The sequence below is a fragment of the Neodiprion lecontei genome, chromosome 7 (genome assembly GCF_021901455.1).
Source record: "Neodiprion lecontei isolate iyNeoLeco1 chromosome 7, iyNeoLeco1.1, whole genome shotgun sequence".
Lineage (NCBI taxonomy): Eukaryota > Metazoa > Arthropoda > Insecta > Hymenoptera > Diprionidae > Neodiprion > Neodiprion lecontei.
Window position 1 is genome coordinate 26,676,299 of NC_060266.1, and position 25,461 is coordinate 26,701,759.

General features: G+C 46.1%; 1 protein-coding gene across 5 annotated transcripts in view; it reads left to right on the forward strand.

Moving 5' to 3' along the window:
- The window catches only part of LOC107225440 (protein dead ringer), a 91,485-nt gene that overhangs the window by 33,411 nt on the left and 32,613 nt on the right, over positions 1-25,461 (forward strand). The gene's annotated exons all lie outside the window — the stretch shown is intronic.

A 25,461-nucleotide genomic window follows, 5' to 3' on the forward strand; every position in this document is an offset into this window, starting at 1 on the left:
GAGGGATATTTTCGGCAGCTGGAATTAGTGCGAGGGTGGGTCGTTAAATCGGTACCTTCTCATTGCTAGTTTTAATTAATGCCATATACCGGCCCGGCGGGATAATTATTATATTTTTATGCGAGGGCGACATAATTACCGCCGCCCGACTCTTTTCCGTTCCGTTTCTCCGCAGGTATAATACATAAACATAGGCATAAGAGACACCCCGATGCCGGAGACGGCGCGGGTCGAACCACGTCTTGTTAAACGTTTTTGCCCGGCTATTCGCGCGGCGACCGACCAACGCAACACGCATGCGCCTCCCGGGTACACGAAGCTCGAGCGTGGGGGATGGCAAAAGTTTTTGGTTTTTGCACAGGGGGTGTGGTGTTGGATTACCATTTAGATTGTTCGCGAACGGAGGTACAGTCGTTTCATAGGCCCGGCTCCAATCGGAACGAATATCCGATCCGCGCGTGTGTGTATTGGTGAGCACGGTTATTTGCCTCTTGCGTACAGCTGCACACGCAGGCCCCGACCTACGCACGTGCGGTGTGTATGCGTGTCTGCGTACGTGAACGATGAGTCCAACCATGCGGGCTTGATATCTTGCCGTACGTGGTTGGGAGGCTGCCTATTCTCTCCTTTCTTGCCGCGATACGTCGCCCTAGCCTTTCTCCCTCCCTCTCTCTCAATCTCTCTCTCTCTCTCTCTCTCTCTCTCATCGCGGGCCAAAACTAAAATTATCCACGTAAAGACGCGTCGGTGGTGCAGAGCACTTCTCTGCCGCCCTTGTACAGTACCCTGCGCCTATGGTTCACCGTAACACTCAAGATGAGACTAAAGATCAGCTGTAAATAAAGCAAAAGAGTCGGGTGAAAATGAAAAACTCCGCCCATTCGCGGGTACTTGTCTCTCGGGTATCGCATCGATCATCGTCGCGGAGGGAGGCGTTCTTCGTCTTTATAATCTTTCTTCTTCAGGGTGGCAGCGAGCGGCAATATCGCTCCGGGCAACCCTTTGATCCATGCGATACGTTCAATGGACCGTCGACGAAAGACTTTTCTATACATGTACTTTATTACACTACCGTGTTGGTATATTATTTCTGCGCGCTGTTGCGCACGTTACGCGGGCGCAGCGCGCTCTCGACTCGGCGTCTACCGCACACCGACGCAGGGTACACAATACGACGGAGAACGAGTCTCTGTGACAGAAACGAAATTGAATTGTCTGCCTACACGTCCGTGGACGCGGCGAACCCCTTTGCGACGATGCTCGGGAAGGAACGCAACCACTCGCGCCCGTCCCTCGGAGTGATAAAAATTGCTTCGTGTGCCTATAATTTCATAATTTGTCGGACGAGAAGGGCGGCCGGGGAGTAGCGGGCACGGTGGTTGGCTGACGTAGGATACACACACTTTGGTATACTTTGGCGGTTCGGTAGGTACAACCGGCTACTCTACGCCGATAATGCCGCAGTGGGTACTATACTTTGCAGCCATTGTGAAATAACTCGTAAACCTGCAAATTGCTGGCTCTTTCCCTCCCTCCGTCGCCTCCTTTTCCCTCCCGTTTACCACCGCGTACTATGCCGTCCACCGACGAAGGCAGGCCTTAGGTGGGTTACACGTACATACGTACCCGGATAATTCTGCAGCAGAGCGTCGCGCGAGCCTCGGATCCCTTCGGTGTCTCGAGATTCGACAGAATTTTGCTCTCGTCGATTTGATCTTCGAGCTTCGAGCGACGAGGTATGGAATCCCGGCCACGCCGCGTCGATCGGTGCTTTTGCTTTTCATTTGTCCCGCTACTTCTCGGTTAATCTTTAGACGCTTCTTCCTGCCCGGTTTTCTGCCGCATCACGCGAGACTTGTGTGCGTGCCGTGAGGTACTGTTTGCCTAATAATTGGACGGGGCTGTTAAGTATGACCGTAAGAGTCGGTGGTGGTATCTCAGTGGAACTGCTGCGGTAGCTGCAGCGGCCAGCAATGCTTCTCTTGGTGCACTGGGTTATTTAATTAGTGTTAATCGTTACCAGGTCGCTAATTGAAGCCGTTGTCGACCCGACTTGGAGAAAAAGAGATAAAAGGAGTACACAAATTTCCACGCGGTCTTAACGATTGTTTGATCTCGGAGGCGCGTGTACACACTGATTTCTCGCACTGCGTTTCAAGATTTCATGCAGCTTCTCTCGTGAAGATACTCGAAAAACTCTTGACCCCGTATGATTTTTTTCTTCACATTTTTTTCACGGTCATTCTGGGAACTTGTCGGTTTATATCGCGTCAAAACTTTGCCGACTGAGCTTGCAAACGTGTAATATCGTGCTGTTGTTATTTTCATTACTTTACGTTATTTAGAAACACCCGAACTCGCTAAATAGAAAAGTAACGATTTACCGAGTCCTCGCTTCTCTCTCTCTCTCTCTAAAAAGTGACGGACGATATCAGATTCAAATGCGCTGCGAGAAAATCAAAGATTATTACGAATAGCTTTCGAGGTGTTGGGACACTTTTTACAACTTCACAGACAGAACCGCTTAACCCTGTACATTTTAATGCGAAGTTAAAATACTAACGTTAATGAATCATAGTTTCTGCAGTTTCGGACTGCGTTCCTCCCGGCTCAGACGGTTGAGACCAAGAATTCCCTAGTCAATTCGAAATTTCTCAATTCTGCAGTTAATTATTTCTACACGCGAATCCTGTCAACGATGAGACTATAAATTCGAACGCACCGCAGCTCTGAGCGGCACGTCCAGCTTCTCCGGCTCTTTGCAACTCCGCTACCTGTCGCCTGAATCGCACGTGCGCCTGCGGACCGTTCAAAGAACACCGAGCGGAGCTCTGGCGCGTGCTCTACTCACCTGCCGACACCTGGTGCAGCACCCTTGGCTCTTCTTCAAAAGGTGAATAATTTCGTATCGTTCGCTCACGGGTTCTATCGTCAGTCAATAGTCGAGACGACCGTCGTAAATAACTGCCGAAAGTACCAGCGAATCGAGAGCTTTGACTTCGCAACGCTCCAACAGTTTCCTCATGTTGGTTATAGCGGGGTCGAAGAATATCAACACGGAAAAAGTCATCGGCAAGCAACGAATCAGTCCTGTACAGTTTTAACCTCCAGTTAGCAGAGGTTCTTCGGGCGCCACTGCTGACGCTCTTGTCACCTGGGACACTGTATCGCGTCGCGTCAAACTTAACTATAGTAGGTAGGTATGTGCTGCGGCTAATTACTTTTGTGCTCAGGTACGCGTATTCACGTAGACGCATGCATGCGGGTCGAAAAAAAAAATCCCACACGAACACACATATTCACGTAGGTGTGTATGCCCGATGAATTTAAACACATTAAGAGACTAGCTGCGGTAATTACGGCGTCGCGGCGTCGCGGTTAGGCAGACGGGTAAGTACTCGTAGGTAGTCGGGTAGATTACCTCATGAGTGCATGCCTTCGACAGTTATCACCGACTTGGCATCCGTGGGCCGGAGTTCTTCCGAGGGTTATTCCCTTGTTTAGCAACAATGTTCTTCGCGCGCACGATCTATTCCTCATTTCATTTTTATCAGAATGAGCACCGCTTTGAAAAATAATTGATCGACGAACGCACGTACGTATCACCAGCCTCGGTAAAAATGCGTAACTTCACGGATAACTGGCGGTAAATAACATAATTAAAGAGAGAGCATAGAAGATTCTCGTTTGTTGCAGTCGACTGCTTTTATGGGAAGCAATCGAATCAAGTCTCCCATCTTTTACCGTACTTATGGCTGCCGGAAGAAAATGTCATTTTGTCGAGGAAAAGGTCCCAGCTGACGTGCATGCGTGCATACGTACGTAGCGCGGGGGTTCCGGTGATACCAGCAATAGATAGGTATATAGAGCTGGTTATGGTAAGAGCAGAGAAGGGAGGAGAGAAGTAGTGAAGAGCGCGGAGAAGGCAAGAAAAGAGAAGAGAAGAGATTCTGAATTTGACACACATCGAATTCGTTATTCCATAAGGAGAGTTATATTTTGACCCCGGTTAGCATACGAAAGAGCAAAGGCGTATTATATTATACGGCCACAGTCGACCCGTGCCTGCTATTATTATGAATACCACCGACATAAGCATATATGTAAAGCGTGTATCTCTCTTGTCTCGTATCGCCATCCCGTCCGTACAGGTCCACTTACCGCATGCCTATAACACACCTAGAACGGATCTATATCGCGTTTCCAACGAACCAGAGTATTCACGCGCCTGTTCACAACGAAGAAATGGACGAAAACAAGTGAAAAGTAGGAAAGTAGGAATACGGGAAAGACAAAGAAAAAAGCACTCCTCTTTGCACGTATGTGTAACATGGGGTTAGGCGTGTGTGCGCGCGGTAGAAGTAGGAACCTACCATGACCACCGTTCTCGCCAGATATAAGAATAAAGTGAATCCGAGAGAGAGAGAGAGAGAGAGAGAGAGGGGGGGGGGCGGGGGGGGGGGGGGGGGGGGGGACGCGGCGGCTTGGCGCGACGCAGATATCATTTGAATTTCAATGAATGATGTGGGTGCAAGTGTCGCCTGTATTCATTCACTCGTATTTAAATGCGTTGAATGGCGCGCGTGTGTACAGAAGGTTGGCGTACCGATGGTGACTGCAGTAACCTGGGCATGCACCGACTCTCTCGGCGGCTACGCTCTTTCTACTGCGGACATCTTCTCGATGTGTTGTCGCTCGTTGATAGAGCGTTTCGTCGTTTCTTCGCGGTCTTTCCGTCTTACAGCTCTCTGTCTCTACTGTATCTTCCACCCACCTTATTCCTTCAGCCTCCAGGGCTGCGGCTGCGGCTGCGGCTACGGCTCACGCGGCTCTACGCCATTCAAATCGTACGCCGTCTCTTATAATATCCCGTAAGAGGTACAAAAGTTCTCGACAAAAGAGATAATCTTTCGATCCCCTTTGTCGCTGCGTATGTATCGCCAACCCGCCTGCGTATACAAGGTTCTCGGACGACACCGATCCTTGTGAAATGAAGGTTAGTCGCCTTCGATCTGTCTCTATAACCTACGTATGTACCTACAATCGCTCGTCCCCGTAATACGGAGGAAATTTGCCTCGCTCCGGAGTAGGTGATTTTGCCTTCACTTTTCACGCCATCATATCTATTTCATGAAAGAAAGCTTAAGCTGACTCACCGGTTATACGTTGCTACCAATACCTAACCACACGGCAGGGACAGCTAAGAGATTGTCGTATTTTTCTCGAGTTGGTATCGCACAGGGGTGCGTTCCGACCCTGAGGCACAACTTTGCCAAAGCATGTCTTATTTTATTATCTTCCCGCGCATACGGTCGCGAGGCAGAGTTCCGTGCTAGCTATGCGGGGAATTATTTTAATGGCGTTCTTAGCTTCGAAAATCTTAAGCCTCAACCCCGGACAGTTTATGATTTTGAATAACAAACAAGGTGGACCTGGGCTTGGTTCCATTTTGCATACATCTTTCCGAGACGCCTCTGTCTCATTCTTGTATTACTTGGACGTACGAACGTGTAAGTACAAGAATATTTTCTGTCGGCTAACTCTCGGCCTGGCAATCCTGCAAGCAGGAGCGGGGATGAGGATGAGGACGAGAACGAGGAGGTCCAGGTCTTCGCGTTCTCTCGCGTTTATCTCGGCGTCTGGAGCTGCCTAGCTGCGATAGATGTCACTTGATATTCCGGCCGCGTTGCGAACCACGGTCCCGGCGCTCATTACGATCGAGCAAGTCTCGGAAGGGTATCTCTTCTCTTGGCAAGAGCCGCGTGGCAATGCGGGTGTAATGTATGCAGCGACGTCCATAGAAAGCGTTGTCCGCTTGCCACGGTTCATCCATCAAGTGTCAAGTGTCACTAAGTCCAGGCTAATCTTTTCTCTGGCTCTCGTTTAGCTTTTCTATGAGATGAGAGCGCACCTTTTCACGAGCCCATACATTTACAGGTCCGTTTTATACACACTTACGTTATCATTACACACTGCTCGGGTGTACACGCACAAGTTCTGCAATATCCTGAAACTTGTACGGAACGCTTCTGTACAACGTGCTGCGATTTCTTACCCCTGCCCAAAAACGGTTTCCCGTATGAAACTTCCGGTTCACGTTGACGCAATATTTTATTCCCGGTATAGCCGTTTACACAATAGCACCCGTAAATTGAAACAGCTGATCCGCTTATTTGCAAACCAATCTATGTTACACCCTGTCTCGACGGTTGTGTAAGTGCGTGCAGTGAAAGCGAATATTTTGATAATCAATTTTCCGGCGAATCGTGCAAAATCCATCCGTCCGTGAACGTGGAATCCCACCAGCACCTACACCCGTAACGAATGACCTGTATCGCGCAAGAATCAAGCAGCGTTGAGAAGAGCAGCTGTATTTGCCGCCGGCGAGAGTACCTACGTTCCCTCGAGTATTGAGAAATCGAACATGCTCCAACGCCCTCCCGGTCCATCTGTAAACTGTATTTTTAAAACTGGGAACCGTCTTCTTCCCCTTCCTCGTCTGGCTTTCTCCGAGCAGGGGGTCGAAAAATTGACTAATTCCCAACTCCATCGATCGCCATAAGGGTTGACTCTCTTTTCTCTCCTCTGCGTCCTTGGATGCTTCACGTCTGTCGATACCGAAAATAAAGGAAAACCGTTCTATCTATATCCGTATTTACCCTAAGGAAGCTGAAGAGGGTCCGACTCTTGACGATTTCACCAACCGGGAAATAAGAATAAGGGCGAGGGTAGGAACGACGTAGTCCCTAGACGGTAAACCCGGTAAAGTTAGATTTCTGTCGTGTTTCCAACAATGCTACCATCTGGACGACACTCGCGTCGTCTGCGGCGACAGTCTTTCTAAAATTATCTGCCAACCAATCCGAACATCTTAGGACCCCGTTTGAAATACTTTGACATTTATAGGACAGGTCGCGTGCCATTAGAGCTCAAAAGTACTCTCCGCGTATCCCACATATGCGCGGTCTAACCCGTCCTGCTTCGCCTCCGAGACTTATTGTTCGAGGGTTACTACATTGCACCGGCGCTCAGCCTCCTACTATAATATAATCTATTCCTTGGCTTCTGCTTCCGTACCGAGGCACGCGGGTTTCCCTCGTCCTAATTCGGGTTGCCCGTCGTCGCGTTGAATCTCAATCATCCGCCTCAACAAATGAAAATTTCCAAATGAAATCGCGTTGAGGCACGAACGACTTGGTTTTGATACAAAAAAAGGGCACGTGCTTCTACGAGCCAGTCGCTTCTTCTGGAAGCAACTCTCAAAGCTCCGGAAGGCTGTTTGAATGATTTTCAGGCGGGGATAGATGTTTTCCAAGTATACGCTCGTGGCTTGCTGCGGTGATTTGTGGGACGTTGTGGGTGCTTCTTAATGACGATACAATAGCTAATACTATCGGTCTATTAATAAATTGTTTAGTCATCACCGTAAGTCTCTAGCGACATTTCAGGGACACGCATAGGATATAGGTATATACGTAAATCGGCGACTTATTTCTGTTCGATGGCATACGAGAATATGAAAATCTAAAAGTTACGCGATCTCTTTGTTATTGTTTAAATGATGGTGAAACGAACCAACGAACGTTCGACCGAAACTACCTACCTACGCGATACCGATGAATCGATTACCGTTGCCACGCTTCGCGCTATCTCTAAAAATACTCTTGATACTTGATGTGGGTCTCATGGAGAAGGTGTAGGTGGAATAAGGGTGCAGGTACTGATACATCACAAAACGTATTCGGTACGATTCTGTCGCCGTATCGGTATAACAGGCGCCTGCAATGTACCGGCACTTCGGGCCGTAGGTATACAACGTATAACCGATACCGTATCGCACACAAAGGTGCATTATACAGACACGGATGGAATCGTCTTGATTATTATCCGATGAAGAATTTTCACCGGCGATGAGATTGAATAATTGCTTCGGATATTTTGGTGGGCGTGAACGAAAAAGGAACGACAAAAAGCAGCGAAACACCGGATAGTATTCTTCGAGAGAGAGTGGGAAAACAAAATTAGACTTGACGTGTAGTTAAATAGTTGCTCTTGTTATTCTATCGGAATTCAAATTTCCTGAAAGCAAATAATAGAAAAACATATTAAGCCCCGCTACCGAAGATCGAGAATAATAAAACGTAAATCCTCATCGCGATTGAGCTACTATAAGTCAACAGCATTTCTTTTCTTGCTTTTTCTATTCACTTATTTTTTTCCTCGCATTAACCTTTATACCACAAATGACATGTTTTATAATTTAACAGTATCAAACCTGACACTTTGTTTTGAGGGTAAAAATTAAATTAAAAACACACGAGCGTACATGTAGCAATGTTTCGAAAGGTTAGAGATCGTAGTCAGGCGCGCACGCAGACGCCTCTCGTTGGCATAAAATGACTGGGTCCCGCGGGTGTTTCGCCAGTCGAATCGTCGCCGGCAGTTTCATCTCGGCCGAGTCTAGACACCCCAGGCCCGCTTCTTGGTATCCCTGATATTTATAATCGCGAAAGTCGTCGCGCATTAAAAGACCGATTCTTGGATTAGCGGAAGTTGGCGTTCCCGGCCTTAGATCTTGGGCGGGCCGGTGACGTCCGACAGATGTCGTGTCAAAACTCTCCCTGCTGCCCCCCTCGATCCCCCATCGGTCTACCTAGGGCCTCATATGCGTACGTGCCGGCCGACGCCGACGCAACAAAGATCAGAAACGAATTTTATTCCCGTAAACCTTCCCGCCTTGCCGCAGGGCCGTGTCGAACGGAAATTTGGATATTCAAAATCATTTTCGCGCGTTCACTCTCACTCGTACATACATACCGATAATACACGCGCGGTATGTGTGCGGGCGCATTTTTACGCCTACAGCCTCACGCGTCACGCGAAACGTTTTGTCCAATCTTCGTTTCACTTTATACGTAGGTCCGATATTGACGTTAGCATCCTCTCGGAATATCACGCTCTGAAACATGCGATTACAGTCTGACCCCGAGCACTGTCAAGCCTAAGCTACGGCCGTGCCGGAGGTTGAATTCTTTACGCCGTAAATAAGTATGATAATTTGCACACATGTGAAATATATATTCCATAAATAGATACAATATAATATGATGTAGGCAGAGTTCTCGGAATTTATTGAATAAATGGTCGAGTACAATTAAGCGACGTTGCACGGTTGTTGAAACAAACGTCATCATCCACCGACGATGTAGAAGTGCAAAATACGTTGATACAAATGGATACGTAATTTGCGGGTCTTGATCTGCCAGACGTCCAAACATTTTGCTCCAGCACGAAAACCTATTCCAAGAGCGTACGTGCGTATAACTCAATTGATCAAATACATGCGTACACGGCTCTTTTCCCATGCCATTAGGATTCACTTGGTAGTTTCCTAGTATGTAGTTTTGTTCACTTTCTCAACTTGGTCATCCGGATGCACAATGGGTGGCTAAACAATTGCTCGCGGCTGTCTTGTTTTTTTCTAATAACATTATAAACATTGCCGTTCCGTTGTACTCGATGCGGTGTTTTCAAATCATACGCCACCATAGTCATCGTTATTATTCAATCGTAAGTGGTTGTAATCTGAACATTAATCGTCGTTATAACGATCTTTGATTCCGTGATAAGGAGGAAGCAGCAAATATTTTTCTGTTTTGTGCGCTGCGGCGAGTTACACCGTAGGTAGATAAACATTCGTTTAGTTTTTCGGTACTTGAAGCTCGGGTCCTGTCTTATTGGCTTCGCGTAACCGATCCACGGAGGTTAAAACATTCGATACGTTATAGTGTTTCCGTTTACTGCTGCGCACATCGAGTAACGGACATTTTTCGATCGTTTTGAGGCCCTGCAAGTCCTGCGTTGGTTATAAAATGCCGGAGAGAAGTGATATTTCATGAAATTACGAGACAGTGATGAGTATGTGAGATATTTCTTTTGTTCGTATACCTGGTTGACTGATTTTTCTCAAGCGTTAAGGCCCTATTTCCAATTATGTTAGAACCAAAGTTACACCCTCGACAGCCTTCGGCCAGTTTGAGGGAACGGATGAACTGACGGAAGAAGGATAGATTTGGTACGTGGAAGCGTAAATGCGGAGAGGTGTATAGCATATCTCCGGGGGAGAAACAGTTGATCACCTAGAGACAGCGTCGATCATTTTTCACAGTCAACTGCATTAATTAACATCAAGATCGCTGCACGATGTATATTATGCGGCTGTATACGTTGCTGTTAAGCGATCAATTAAACGTTCGAAAGGTGAAGTCTGACCAGTTTTGCCCGCCCCTGTAGCCAACCTAGCCCAACCAAACGATGCCCAATGCAACCTAAACTGATTGTGAGATACATCCACCTACCTCGTAATGACGGTTAACTCATTAATTAGTACCTACTATACGGTGAGAGATGTATATCGAGATACGCGTACGCGCACATTATGCTCGTATCATGTCTGTCCAAGTGACCGCCGTACATGTACGCTACGTACGCGTACGTACGTTGCTGGTAACGAGTGCGGCTCAGGTTCGAGAAACGGGTATTTCCCCAGAAAATTGACACTGAAATCAGTTGAGTTGCGCCTCGCGGGCTCGACGGACACAGGCGCGCATCGACGGATACTTTAAATCTTTATCACATACCCATCAGTCCAGGTTCGAAGTCTGCGCGGTACTTGGTCGAAGTTCAAGTCAAGTCGATTATAACGAAAACCTGCTTCGGAAAGAATTTCATGTAGATAATTGTAGAGATTTGAAGGTAGGTATAGAGGTTTCGCGGAGGTCAGGAATTACCCCCGCGAATCCCCTCAAAGTTATAGCTCTTGCATCGGTTCTCGTCTCACGATGATTTTCTCCTTGTATTGAACGTCGACACATGCAACAACACGCACGATAATTTCCCCCGTAGCTATCCGCGTACTCTCGTACTCTCGACACGAGGAAGGATCTTTATATACTCTTAACCCGGGGCTACCGAAGTGTGGTGTACCGGTGTACGAGCTTTTTACGAGGCTCGATCCATCAGCCCTTCGCGAGCTAACGACTCTGCTGCTTCGCTCGACCTGTCTACCTATAGTCCTATACCGTACCAACCTACTTGTCGGAGAGGAGCTTGCGCTGGTTCGATCGATCGCGCTTCTTTCTCCCTCGATCACCCAACCCGGTACGAACTCTGCGACCGATCAAAGATGACGGGGTTACATTTATCAATTGAGCTCTACACGAACGGCTAAATGGATGTGCGTGCCTTGTTTCATATCCTCTGGAATGTTGAGGGTTGCTTTTGCTTTGACATGGCTACGGTACGGGCAGGTATTACCTTCTAGGCGGATAGGTACATAATATGTGGAAGAAGTAAGCCGGAGCCTGGAGTAGAGAGGGATACCCAGCCGTCCTCCTTGCTCCGCTTAATATTCACAACACTAATCAAGACAAATTGAAATCTCTCGCGACAGTTGTCTCTTTGACGCCATTCAGGTGCGTCCTTTGTCCAGGCCGTGATTTAACTCCTCGCATCTTATTAGCCGCATAATGGCCGCGCCAGATCTTCGTCTGAATCCGTAATACGGTCTTCTTTTATCAACGGGTCCGTTCCCTATACTTTTTCTCTTTGGTTCGCGTTCCATGCGGGGCGCTTTTGCGCCGATTTGTTCCATCCAACCGACGTTGCCAGCATCTCAATGGATAACACCGACCATTGCGGCCACCGCGTCGCTCACAAAGGGCGTTTACATATGTTGCAGTCGCGATGAGGACGCGGCTCCCCCCTTAAAAATTTCAAACAGGGACTCGGAACTCGATATTTCAGAGCCGCTCGACGACTTTGTCGTCGGTCTCCGCTTCATCCTCGATCCATTTACCTAATTGTAAGTTTTATCCACTAAAAACGTACCCCCACCGCAATTCCAATCACGTTCGCGTTTAGTGCGTTTCATTTGATCAATCGCCCGCGTCAACGACGAAACATTCCCGAACGCTTTACGGTCCGCAGAGAAGGCAAGAGCTTCGACGTGATGAAAAGAGAGCAAACCAAAGGACCTCGATGTATCGAGGAGGTGATATTGTATTTCACAAAGATCAGCGGGCCGAAGCCGCACCTCTGCCGCTGGGGATCCGGTCACTTTGTCACGATATGAGGAGTGCTGCGAAGGATATTGTAGCTAGCTTGATTGTGAGTGAGTTCACAGGGTTCGCGACTCTGGCGAATGAATGTTTTATTCTCCCTCTCCCTCTCCCTCTCCCTCTCCCTCTCCCTCTCCCTCTCCCTCTCCCTCTCCCTCTCCCTCTCCCTCTCCCTCTCCCTCTCTCGCCCTCTCTTTTTCTCTAAATCGCGCGACTCGCGACTCTGAAAGGGTGTGCAGTGTGCGTCGAGTTTCTCGACCCTGTCGCCGCTTAGAAGGCATGATGTATTTGCAACAGTATGCACGAGGGTCAGGTTCGGAGCGCTAGGTCCTTCTCTCGGCAAAACAACATTGTCGCAAAGTATATTCTTGTTTTATGTCACATACCCATAACCTTGCGCTTACATATATATATATATATATATACATACATACATATATATATTATTTTTCATTTCTTTCTTTCATTCCTGTTCATTGCGCCAAATACATTGTTTTCAGCACGGCCTCCTGCCGACGCTTGCACTGCGTACGTGCACCCACGGTGTTCCCGAGGCTAAACAATAACGCTCACCTCCCACGTGTCACATGCCTTTGACCGCCGTGTGAACGCCTCATTCTTAATCGCATCGCGGGAAAGGCGAATATCACACTGGGAATAAATATTTACAAATTACGTACAATTTAAGTGACAAATAATGAGACGAATAAACTGCCGAGTGAATCACAAACGACCGTAAGAGCTCGGGAGTTGAGGAAAATAAATAATTAAAGCTATCGACGGGTGAACATAACGATCGTTAAGTCGTGCGCTCGTATTCGTTGATGTACGATGTTGTTTCGGTCTGCAATTAATTAAATTGGTGGGAAGCGACAGCTTGGCCACCTATACGGTCTGATTAAATCGTCAACGCACTTACACGCATTTCAGCAGTCGCTGTTTTCCCCCCCTTTTCCCATCTCCCACCACATCCACACTCACTACCGCGAGGCTCGAGAGATTTACGGTGAAGCAAATGCGATCGACCTCCCCTTTTCCTTACAAGGCTCTCCTACTTCTGCTCTTGCCTCGCAGGCGCGGCTCGTTTCCAACTGAAAATTACTTGTAATTACGCTTCGTTCAAGTTTTCGGAATTCACGGCGTTGAATGATTTTTCGGAAGCGGAGCACCCGAATGAAAGACAAAAACCTTTCATGTCCCAGTGGGAAAAATTACTGGATAGTGGTGATCTTGCGGTTATAGAACTTTATAAGTAGAGATAATTTACCGTGATTCTGATGCCGAAGTAGCGAAGTTGATCGATCTCTCGATCAAAGAGATCATCGCTTAGACAAACTGTTTAGACCAAAGAACACGATTCTTGGTATATTGAGAGACTAGGCGTGCGTGCAACCGCAACGCATAAACGCATAAACCTCTGACGTGCGCCAACCGGGCTCAGATCAAAGTCTCGCCTTTCAAACAATGTTACTGTTACCCGCGCCTTTACCGCCATACCGAGTCGCGCGACCTGCCGACCGGCACCCGGGTCTTTTAATATGTAGACGACACGCGAAGTCAACCAGCAGTTATTCGAGTGTTACGTGTGCCAGGTGCGCAAGGGCACTTCATCCTTTACCTTCTTCTTCCTTCTTCCACGATTCCAATCGTCCCCGGCCTTTCATTCTTATCGTTCTACGCTTGCATTACTGGGATTTTTTCAACTGCACAAAGTCTCACCGTATTACAGTACCGAACGACGCCGCGTTTCGAGGCCACGAAGGGTTATTGGCGGGTCAATTCGGAGACGTTCGAACTCGGTCGACTCGGAGAGCAAATTGCTCACAAAATTGTTTACTAGAAATAATTGTGCACGGGGAGGAAAGGGGTGAGTTTTGAAAAAAACCGTCCATATACGTCTGTATATTCGTCGGCATTCTAGGTATCGCTGGCCGTGCGGGTATTTTCATGAAGTCATTAGGGTCATTTTTCTACCAGATTAATCAAGACCAGGTATCAGTAATACTTTTAATGACGGGTCTTGGGGCGGATAATGTGCGGGGCGGGCGTCTAGCGCCTGCTCAGTCAATTAATCAGCAAACAATTTTTTTTTTCCTTCTCTTTATAGGCATTGCCTTATAATTATCGTTATTTACCCTGAGCTGACGTAAACAGCGGTATGACGTTGACGTCGCGTTGTGTCACTGTTTTGAATCAGAAAATAAAAGGGAAAGAAAAGATGGCAATAAATGTGAATTATCTCGACGACTCGAAAGAGACGCGGAAATTACAGCATAGTGGAAATTCGATAAAATTCAGCACACCTCTCGAGTACACAATTTTCTGATGGGGGTCCCCTTTATCGTAAAAGAACAATGATGAGCCCTGCAATATGATCCTTACAGAGGAGAAGAGATCCTTTACACTCCTGACTCGTTCCGGTTCTCATACGTATAATATGTGTTGGAGCCATGATCTATGGACTGCTTGTAGTTTATATGCTAATCCGTAAAGAGTGTTAAATACTTCGTCATTTATCACGACGCCTTCTCTTTTCATTTCTTCTTTGTCTTGGTTACTCCCGGCGTCTACCTCCGACTCCCTCTCCATTCTCTCGAATCTTTAGCCCCCTCGACTCTCGAGACGAGCTCCTACGTCTCCACCGATCCAGGATAAATATTTCTTACGACCTACCGACGAAATATTCTTTTTCCACGGAACACCCCTCTTGACGAAACTGTCGTGTTACGAAAATATCTTGCAGCAGCCTGTCGTTAAGATGTTTGAACGTAGCGTCACATGACCGATTTAAGAATTTTTACGACGACGCATCTCGTTTTTTCGAAAAACGGATTCGGAATATCTCGTAAAATGATCGTCCTGTTGTCGGAAAGTGCGTTCTCCTCAGCTCGGACTAAATAAATATCGTACAGATTTTTCACCTATTTATATCGTCGTAAGGCAGGTCTAGAGATTATATTTTACAAACTATCCGATCATCGATTTATACGACAATTTGACGATCCTGATTGATCAGAGCGCACTTCCTAACATCAAAACGATTATATAACAGAAAATTTCATCTCGATTCGACGTTTTACAAGGCGGTGAGATGGAATTTCGTAAAAACTCTTTACTTAAATTGGTGGCAGTGCTCGATAATGATTAACGCATACGATACTGCAATTGCGAAACGGGTGGGTCAGTATGAGATGAGCAATTGGAGGGGGCTTGCAGCGCGAGGGAATTGCTGTTGGAAATATACTGCTGCAAAACTGCGTTGACGCGCTAATAAACGGTTTCCTGAGCCGAAATAAAGGGAGCTATGGCTCTTAAAATTCAAAACTTTCGTTTTACCATCAGGCATTTACCCACAGTCAGCTTTTACAAGGTGCACCATGCAACAGCTTGGGAAGATAACCGAGCACTAACAATTTCAGGTGTCATAAAATCGTGTATAAAGATATTGTGTGTGTGAGTGATTTTTATGAAATTAACGTGGGGAAAATTGTTGACGATTCGGGTCACTATCGTTGATTTTCGAAAACTGGAAACCGTCCGGTTCTTGCAATAAGTGTGCCTATGTGTGAGAGAGATCTATACCTCGAACTGTTCAGGGAGACCAATAAATCCCACTTTTGACACCAGCGGTGCAAAACTGCGCTGCAGCGCAAATAAACGGGTTCGCGAGATGAAATGAAGCGATCGAACAGGTGCAAAATAGAAATATAGTGAAAAATGCTTTGAATTACAACACGTGTTTCGGGTTTAAAGTCTGGGACAAGACTTTTCTCACAGTAATCTGGGTTGACGCAGCAACCTCATTCATTCGATAACATCCGATAGTTCTTACGTGTCTTTTCTATATGCCGACGGCTAGATCAGAAAGGGGGGAAAATTATAACAACAGGCATCACACCAATCGTCAGAAAAGGCGGAAATGATGAAAGTCTCTAATCAGGCACATGCCATCCACCGCAAGATCGTGCTGATTACCTTTTTCGGGCATGCTATGGCAAATGATGTTATACGAATGCGAAACGGGCATAGCCACGCATCAATGAACCCTTATTCGGCTGCTACCATACTGCACCAATGTCAACCGGAAAGAGAGTGTAAATCAATCACATTGAACGGTCGACTCGGTGCATTGGTGTTGCGAATCGCGGCATGGTCGTGAAGAGATTGGAGGAACGGGAGGCATTGGTGAGTTTGTGAGTTGGTAAGATTATAGGAAGACTGATGCCCGAACCAACGGTATATAACAGTCTCAAGACAGTGCCAAGTGCCAGGGCCTACGAGTTCATAAACTAAGGTCTCGTTATAAACGTGTACCGGCGGCCGAGCGCTTGTTCAGAGCGTGCACTCGGCAGTAAATACTAAATCGTTGCAGAGGATTTGCAATTGTGAGGTAATGGAACGTGTGCGAATACTCATAGCGACGGGTAGGGTGAACGGCTTTCGACGGTCGAAGATTCAGCTTAAAATGAGAATTAAAACTCGGGCAGATCACGTTCGATGACGAGTGTCGTCCCGCGCGTTCCTCATCCTTTGTTCAACGTCCTCGCGAATGACGCGCTCTCTCGCACATCGCGGTGATATAATCATTACTCAACGATCAGGAATTCGAACCGATTCAAATTGGCCCGCCCGCTAGTCACTTCGAAATACACACGTCTGCAATCGTGAGCGTTACGTTATGTATTACAATACCGAAGATGGTAAAATTGTTACATTGAGGTTCGAATGCGAGATCCCAGGCTCTTACAACCTGGGAAACAACGAGAGCGCGACAGGGGTGGGGACGGAGGCAATATCGGTCGCATCGCCCGCTATGAAATCTTGACTCGCTTTCAACCCCCTCGCGGCTATTATTCTTCCCGTCTCTGCGCTTTTACTTGGTTAAAACCACGTAGGTGCCTGCTTACCCGCTGGCCCTAAGAGGCGGTCATCTTATCGACAGGCGAGGCGAGAAATGCCGCTGTTGAATCATCCGCATACCCCGGCCTATATGTTAAAGTCATGTTTTGGTCAACCGAATGCCTGAAAAATAATTTCATCACGCGTCGCGAGCATGGCAATGAATTTCTTACCATACAGGCATCTCCTCCCGACATCCGTGCACCTGCATACCTTTTCGCCGTTATATTGTCGAAGCGAATTCAAATCTCGTCCTGTCACCGGAGGATTTTGGCCTGTCCCAACGTAATCCTTGTCGGACCCATTGCTTCCGAGAAGTGCCAACTTGCCTAATAAGTAATAAATTTTCCGGAAACCTGGTAAACTACGGTTAGTCTTTTCCTTCATTTTCTACTCAGCCTGGATTAGAAATCTTTGCTTAGCGCGGCCAACCGTTACCTCAGGTAGTTGCCCCCAACCTGTGCCGGTATTATATGTACAGCTGATAGAACTAATGCTCAAAAATGCCATCCACCGCCACTACTGAGCCGGACCTTTCCCCTCGGAGATGCGAAATTTGTAATCCCCGTTCCTTTCCAATGAGATCATCCGTTAAAAATGTAAAAACTTATCATAGCATTCTTCAGACCATTACAATTTTCACTGGTCATAGGCAAATGTTCTTTCTGATTGTTGAAACATCTCTAACTTCCGGTCGAGTCACGAGCGCGAATCCGTGTCGATTTCGTGTCATCTATTTTGATTAGGTCGCTAGTTGACTTCCAGGTTTCTCGTGCAGTAGAAAAAGTTGCGCGTCTAAAATCTGAAAGGTCTGTTGGTAAGATCCGGCGTTGATTTTTGAATAGATAAAATTCATATACCTGAATCCTGGGTAGTGAACGTGCCAAACTTACGGAAAAAAGGGACTTGTCCCGAGGGTACGGGGTTCGGGAGAGAGAGGGATGCGGGCGAAGAAGGGATATCTTTGGAAGAAGTGCGTACTATGGTCGGTTGGCGAAGGTTGAAACAGAGGGTTGGGGTGGGGGCAGGGTCGGAACTAAAGCGAGCTAAACTACCCTGAAGAGATTCCGATGCCGGTGAAACTTGAAACCCTTAAGATCGGTTGAGGCGTCCAGTCGTTAGGGAGACTCGTCGTCCGAAAGCGTCGCTAACATAAGACAGTGAAACGCGTTACCAAACATTTTGCCATTTCATTTCATCTTTCACTTTTTCCAAAAGTTAACTTGATCATTTCCAGGCGTTATTCATTTACTTTTCCCCCTTCGACCATTCTGTAATAATCACCTGTTCCCTGTAATCGTGTAAATTTTGACCAAACTTTATTACAGAAATTTAAAAAGTTGCGAGTGGCCGATGTGACGCTGAAGTGTATCAAAGTGACATTGTGGTTTCAACTTTCTTTCAACTAATCTTTCTATTCTTCGCAGAATACATCTAATAAATGCGGTTCGATTCTACAGAAATCGATTTCTAAAGGGCAAATGTTCTACAAAATTTGGTGTACATTATTCGTTTACGCAATATCGACTTGTCAAAATCATACATTGAATCGTCAATTTCGTACATTTTAGTTTAATTAAATTTAACGTAATCTAGTTTAATGTAAATTATTGGTATTGAATTTACTTCTGTGTTGTATCGAACGGGCATTGCCTTGGATATGCGAAACTAGAAAACTATTCTATAGAAAAATTCGTGCAGGATTATTTCTAATGTGAAACTCGAATTCCTTTCTGGAGAAAAATACTTCTGTGGAAACGAGCTTGTAGATATATGGCAGAACACCTTCACTCTCGAACTGATTTTCGTAGAATCGATCCTCCCGCCATCTGTATTACACAGGAATAATAGTTATGAGAAGCCTCGGCGACACTTCGATGAATTTGCTGGAGAAGGTGCGTCATTTTGGTTAATTTTTTTCTTTATCATTACGTGGCCATTGATATAATCCCGCAGATACTTTATGCTTCGGTGATTGCCTAAGGAAAGTGTAAAGTAACGGTTTGTGTGCTATTTTCGGGCCTGCAGAGCACGTGTTGGATTAGTATTTAAATCAGGTATAATTTTACTCACGCGTTCGAACCACACGTGAAATGATTTGAGATGTCAATGGTATTGTGCGTGGCGAAGATTATTATGCGAGCCCGGATGCACTTCACGATGATAGAGAGACGGGCTGGACCGAATTTAATTCGAAAAAGACACGGGTACTTGTTTCAATTTCTTTTAAATCTACCCCGATGTGAATCAACCGTCTAAACTATAATTGGCCCTCCTCAGCCGGTCAGGGCTGAAGTGGCGCGGAGGGAAGGTTATACCAACTTCTGATCTACATACCTTCGTATCTACCGCGTGCGGTGAGAAGCTAAAAACTGAGAATGAATGAATAAAAATGGCGGACACTTTTTTTATCGGATGTACAAAGTGGAGTTGGGCTGCATAACGAAACTAAACAAGTTGCGGCTAGTTGTAGGAAAACGATTTTTTACTCGAGTCGTGTTATCGCGGCGAGGAAATGCTTCCATTGACGTTCCCCACATATTCAGATAAGTATAGACGCATTCGGATTATGCACTCCAATCACTCATAGCGCTCAGATCTAGTACGAATCTGATATTTATAACTAGATTTGAGCGTTCCGAGTGATTGGAGTGCCTACTTCGAACGCACCTATAGCCGAATACATTAAGCACACACCAACCTAACCACATACGAATAATTCTGAAAGACCTCGTATAATGTGTGTACGTTCATTAATTTACACATTATACCGACCCAAAAAAATCCATTCTCTTATTTTAAGCTCTCACTACCTAAAACTGTAGTTTGACACGATCGAAATGACTGCGTTGAAAAAATTTTCTACTCGAATAAAACAGGAACAAGTGACGTTTTCCAATCAAATAAGTATGAATAATTCTGTTTTCTAAGCGACGAATTTTACTCCAAATTCATAAGGATGCTGGGTACACTATGGTATCGCTCTTGGATATCCCTATCCATTGATCGCTTGGGAAAAAAGTTATTCGTGCCTGATCAGCAGAAGCCCATTAGCTTTTATGCTTAACAAATAGATGTCTGTTGACACAAAGTTAATGATTTTCTTTATCAAGCAATGAATTACGGTTCAAAGTCTTTCGTAAGTAAATTAGAGAATGGGGCTGTTATACAGAAATTTTTTCTATTGTATACGGCAGTTCTACAGAATTTAAATCCTAGACAGTCATTCTACAGAAAATATCGTACTTGGAATATTTGACGTAATATCTTCCGAAGAAAAATTGTTCTACACTGGACTCCGCTTAACTGCACGCTTTATGGCGGACAGGAGGGGAAATCGTATAGTTAACACGGGCCCCCTCTCCTTTCCTGCTCTCTGCAGGGCACAGGGTTGGCACGGGGGTCGGGAGTGGAAAAGTACCCAACGAAGTGCGGGAGGATCGCAGTGAACTAAAATGTGAAATCGCAATCCGGTAACGATAGTACAGGTGTACAGAATATAGATTCAACACCGAACCGATTCTAGCGAGTGCATTTTGAATTATTCTGTACCTAGTAATATATATCGGCTCAGTTAGGGAGATTTTTTCCACCATCGTTTTTTACAGTGCACGAATGAACTAAGTTTTTTGTAACAGCAAAATAATTACCGCAAGATTTGTATTCTGTGTAACTGACCTCTACACGATTGTCCTGGCGTTAAGTTAAATCCATATTCTGTAGAATCTTTTATTTAGTATATATTTTCCGTACAAAGCACCTATACCAGGATATTTTCCAACAAATTGATATTCTGAAGAACGGATCTCTTTAGAAATGGTCCGTTACGTGTTCAATTTTTTGTAGAACTGCAATCCGTTGAATTGATCGTATGGGGAATTCGGATTCTTTTTTGATGAGAACGCGCTATTTTGATGAAATGGTCAGGCTCGATATTTTCTGTAGGATGACTCTGTACAGGATAATCATTCCGTATAACTGCAGTATATAGGATGAAATGTGTACGAGAAAAGGGCCCGTATGATATATGCTCTTTCTCTGTGGAAATTTTATTTCGTACAACCGTCGAATCGTAGGGGAGACCGGGGCCAAGTAGAGCACTCGTGGAAAGAATGTAATCATGATCGTTCGAATAACTTTTCTCTGTTTCCCGTTTAAAATGTCAATTGTTCCTGTAAAATATTCAGACTTGAGGCGATAACTTTTCATCTCTATCACCTACCTGTATTTCATACACCCATTACGCGGCGATTCTTTGGAGACCTTCCATGGTTCAAAATGAAGAATGTCGATTTTTTGGGTGGGCCGAGTGTGCGTAATACGTTTCGTACATACGGTCAGACTATATTAAAGCCGCAAACAAGTCCGATCCCCTGGCGGTATTGCGAGATGCATGCGCAAACGTGTGTGTACAAGCGGCGACCGCGACGAAAGCTGGAGAAGCAAACCGGGTGAACGGGCTAGAAGAATCGTCATATTCTAAAAGTGATCGTTCGATCGCAGCCTACACCGCACTTTAATAACCATAGAAAGCGATTAGTTAAAGAGATCCTCGGTCCTGCGGGTCCTTAGGGGCCTTAAGGGCCCAAGAATATCTGACGATCGTTTTATAATATCGTCCGCGGCGCTCATCTGTTAGGAATAAAATCTAATAAACCCCCTCCTACCCCGTCTCCTCGGCACATCCACCTCGGCAAGGCCCGCCGACACACGGGGCCAGTTGGAGTTATAGCGTGTTTAACATATAAATGAAAATCAGGTCTATAAAAGTTTAACGCGCGATAATCTGCCCGCCGCCGCTCATTATAGGAGGCTTTCTTTAGGGGCCGCCGTTTTATTTTACTTTGCTTTATTTACTCTTTAGCTACCTATGCACAAATTTGCCGGTTAAAATCATTTTCAACTATTTCCACGCGAGGTCGTAGACGAAAAGAAAAACTCTGCCACGGAGGGCTCGCCGAAACACTTTTATCCTCGAGGTTTTCAATTTTCACCATTTCGTTTCGATGCTCCTCACATCACGCGTGGCTTCGATCAGATTTCCCAGTTCTTAGCGTGTTCTTTCCGTTCACGCTACGTATTCAACCAACGTGTACGCATGATTCAGTTAAAACAATGTATTAATAATTTTTATTGCTGCTGTGCCTTCTTGCTACAGGTCGAAAGGCCGTAAACTTGTTGTTTACCGAACCAAAGGGTGTAGGAGGTGGGTACCCGGTACCTTGTTAGTTTGTTGAAGAAATCGACCGTAATCGGGCACCCTGGGAATTTTATACGCGTTTTAGGACCAACGTACGTCATACCTAGCCAAATGTACGCCGATAAATGATCTATCAAGTACCCAAGATCGTAAAATCTCCAAAAATATCGTTTGAAACGTATCTCGCAATCAGTTTCAATACTAAAAAATTCTTGGGAAAAAATCCTTACTCCCCACTCTCTGCCGTGCGGTCTCTCGCTACATGCCCGGAACTGTCGGAGGAAAATTCATTGAATCTCAATAGTAAGTGAAGACGGCATCGAGTGATACATTTAGTTGTCTGTAGTGTTCGGAAACGCTCCGAAGACAAGGATCGAGCGATTCGAGGAGTCGGTTATGTCGAGTCGAGAAGTCGCGTCGAACCGTCGACGGTCGGGTTCGGTCTTGTGTACCAGCACGATTAGCAGGCTGGTGCGATTTGTTTCGCTTCCTTGTTAATAAGAGAATGAGAAAACTTTCTGGATTTCTCTCTGTCCGTGATTGACTCCTCGTCACGACTTCCCATGCCCCCCCCCCCGCCATGCAGCCCAGCTAACTATGATTGTCCTCGACAAGCCAACCGTTGTTTTTCCCGTGAGATCTCCCTGTCCTTTGATTTCGTACAATATGCCCCCTACCAATCGATCGGGCTACCTTGGATCAATACGACAAAGGCGACACATTCGGCCGGCGACTTGTATCGCATCCATTCGTGAAACTTTTCGGCATCAATTCAAGCACGACTCTTTCGCTCTTCATTGACACCCGGTCAGTTGGGATCCGGAGAGTCGCTTCCTGATCATGATGTTATTTGAATCTTGATATCATCGTTCATCGAGCATCTCCTCCAAGCGCAAACGGATCCCTCCCGATGCTCAATTGGGGATACGTACCTAACGGGAGAAGATCGTTCGGACCGTAGAACAAAGGTCGAACGACAAAGGAATTGAACGGGACGGGACGTAGAGTGAATCGGATATAGGAGAGAAACGAAGAAACGTGGAAACGAAGGTGGAAGATATATTGCAGACCCGTGTATAATCTCAACTCTCTTAGAAGTCTCTTAGTTAGCGCCTGTTTACAAGGCAACGCTATGTGGACGGCGACCTCGCAGCTCTGTCCCTACAGCAGCGGTTCTGTTTGTCGAGTAACCACCACCACCACCACCACCACCGCCAGCACCACCTACTACGGCTATCGAGACGAACAGCTCTTAACACCGACTAATATATAATAACCCTCTTCTAAACAAGTGCTAACTGTGTTCCGTTCAGCGGGTACTCAGGATCATTGTACGATGCGGCTAAGATTGATACGAAAATTCCAAGTCTAATTGCCTACAACTGCAGCCGAGTTATCGCCTTACCATTCATAAATTATGCACATCTTACGGACAATCATTTCGCGCTCGTTTACAAAGTATCTCAATCCCTCTCCAGTGCGGAACACCGATTCTCCCACATAAGATTTCATCGTCGATATGATCCGATCGAAAGAAATACGATATATCGACTCTTTGCTGTGCTCGTCGTCACATTTCGCCGGGCAGACTGTGATAGTCGTACGGGCGTTATGTCGTTTTCATTCGTTATAGCAGACGCGTTGTGCTTGTGTGTTACGTATACAGGTGGAGTCCCACCGGTCAAGGTGTTGGGATCAATTAATGTGGCAAGGCTCAACATAAAATACGACTTCTAAGTGGCTCTGCCCGAGTCCTTTGCAGGTTTTATTATAATCACGGATCCACGTCCGCGTACACAACAACGGCCCTTGGCGATGCGTGCGTGCGTGCACGTCTACGTATACGTATACACGTTATAACCATACCGCGTCGCAGAAGACGCTGAAACCTAGCCGAGGGATAGAGAGGGAACGAGTCTGAGGTGAGAATATCGAGGAGGGGTATACGTACAGTGGTAGAGTTACGCCGGTGCGGATCAAATGAGTCCCGAGGTTCGATTATAATAAATCAAATCATAAATAATAAAAGAACGGATGGGCAGAGTGAGTCAAGGCAGTTGCAGTCGTCGGCCGGGCCAAGCGTTGCAATCAAAAGCCTCGCTACAATGTGTCCGTTGCGTGGGGGTGTGACGGTGTGATAGGTATTCGTTCGCCGCTGCGGTGCAGTTTCTCCGCCGTCCCTGGCGAATATACCTACCGACCATCGCGTATGCGCGTGGTGCCTATAATAGCTTGCGGTGAAACACCCATACGTACGCGCGTACAAGCGGGGCATGTCGGTTGTCTCGTAATTTTTCATTTCACCACTCAAAACTTACCGCTGAAAGCTGAACTTACCTCTTACCTCTTACCTCTTACCGCGCGCTATCTCACTCGACTGTCTCTTCGTCGTCGCGTCGGTCAGGATTTGCTTTTATCTTATCAAAGTTTCAAATGAACGTAGATAGAATTGAGCGACAGCAATAGGTTGACATTGTTCGAACGTTTACGTATAGACCGGGAGGTTACGTGCGCGGTACGTGCCGCGCGAGATTGCCCGCCCACCGCGAGCGAAGGGAAAAATATCGAAAAAAGTAATAAAACGTTTTTTAAATGCCTCTGTAGATGACTGAGGGGCAGGTTCGGGCAAGAGCAAAGAGGTATGAAAAAGTCCTCAAAGGTTATTATAGGCGGCCAACATGAAACGTGACTTTTAGGTGCAATTTAATATTTCCAGCTACGGGTATAAAATTTCTCTACATCCGTCCTCGACAGAGCGATATAGCCAAACTGGTTAAGAACAAGTGGAAATGAGACGCTGCCTCACGTCCGTGCCACTAATATCGCGAGCACATTTTATTTCTGTGTCCGATCGGTATTTGGTGTTCGCATCTTGTTTCTCCTTATCAACCGCACACGCGCTCCTTTACCAGTATCGCCTTTCGTAACAATTGTTAACGAAAGACGTCGGTGTGCATCGACACCAAAAGCCACAAGATTGTCACTCTCATACAAGTTGCAACGGTGGGATGAGATGTCGTAGAGTCCTCATTAGGACGAAAGACAGAATAGACAAGAAAAAGCAGTTATAAATATCACATGCCGTATCTATGTCTATTTGTATGCGAGACTCGGCGATAAATCAGACTTGTTATCAAAGATAAACGACAGTCATTCTTCACAAAGTTCTCTCTTCTCTGCATCCTCAGCGCGAATCATTTTGTTGCAATTCCGGTAGCGCATAAAGGTCTAATCATTGAAACC